The sequence below is a fragment of the Triticum urartu genome, chromosome 2 (assembly GCF_003073215.2).
Source record: "Triticum urartu cultivar G1812 chromosome 2, Tu2.1, whole genome shotgun sequence".
NCBI lineage: Eukaryota > Viridiplantae > Streptophyta > Magnoliopsida > Poales > Poaceae > Triticum > Triticum urartu.
Window position 1 is genome coordinate 610,895,167 of NC_053023.1, and position 1,578 is coordinate 610,896,744.

A 1,578-nucleotide genomic window follows, 5' to 3' on the forward strand; every position below is an offset into this window, starting at 1 on the left:
ATCTCCGTTGTATTATTTTCTCGAAATGGCTTAACCTTTTCAAGGTTCTTTGGTTTCACTCGTTTGTCAAAGAAGCAACTTAGTTTTACCTCTTCTTTTTTTTCTCGTCTGTTTTCCCTCCGGTGCCATTCTAGATCTCGGGATGAGATCCTCTCGTAGTGGTGGAGTGTTGTGACGCCCCGAGACCGATGTGCCAGGTGTCCTCCAGTTATTCGCTGTTGGTGCGTTGTCATTTGCTTGCGTGTTGCATCCTGTCATGTCATCATGTGCATTACATCATCATGTTTTAAAACTTGCATTCGTCCGGGTTCTCCAAGTTCTCTCTGTTGTCCATTCTGAGCCCAACCACACTTGCACGCGCCCACGGCATGTCCGAAATAATATTTTATAAGTGGCCAGAAAATGTTCTCGGAATGGGATGAGAGTTGACGTGTGGTCTTATTATAGTGTAGATAGACCGCCTGTCAAGTTTCATCGCATTCGGAGGTCGTTTGACGCCCCAACGATTAACTACAGTGGCAGTATAGCCGGTCTATCGTCGGACATTTTCGGTCTCCGGAAACGGTTGTCGGGCTGTCTTATTTCCTCTCCTCTCAGCCCAAGCCTCTCTACACATTTCACTACCGACCGCCAGGCCAGCCTACCCCTCTTTGCACAGTGCATCGACCCCTCGCGCGTGTCCGAAACTCACCCAAACCCGACTCGGACAGTCATCACCATTGGGTCCGGATCATCCCCAAACGTCTACAAAACATCTCCGTTTTGTTAATTGGACTCCCTAGCTATTTTATCCACGATCGTCCGATTGCGATCGTAGGGTCGAGATGTTGGGGAACGTAGCATAAATTCAAAATTTTCTACGCAACACCAAGATCAATCTATGGAGTAATCTAGCAACGAGGGAAGGAGAGTGCATCTACATACCCTTGTAGATCGCTAAGTGGAAGCGTTCAAGTGAACGGGGTTGATGGAGTCGTACTCGTCGTGATTCAAATCACCGATGACCAAGTGCCGAACGCACGGCACCTCCGCGTTCAACACACGTACAGCCCGGTGACGTCTCCCACACCTTGATCCAGCAAGGAGAGAGGGAGAGGTTGAGGAAGACTCCATCCAGCAGCAGCACAAACGGTCCATTCGCATGGAGTTTCTTCATGCATACACACCAATAGACATGGTTCGCATGTCTCAAACTTTTCAAAAATGAGTGAGTCCAAAGATCCATCAACATGGAGCTTCTTCATGCGTTTTATACCGATATGACTTACGTGGCTGTGCCACAAGTAGGTGGTACTATCATTACTATCTTTTGGCATGAACATGTGTATCACTACGATCGAGATTCAATAAACCATTCATTTTAGGTGTAAGACCATTGAAGGTATTATTCAAATAAACAGAGTAACCATTATTCTCCTTAAATGAATAACCGTATTGCGATAGACATAATCCAATCATGTCTATGCTCAACACAAACACCAATCTCGATGGTAGAAGGAGCATACGATATTTGATTATATCAACATTGGAAACACTTCCAACACATATCATCGGCTCACCTTTAGCTAGTCTCCGTTT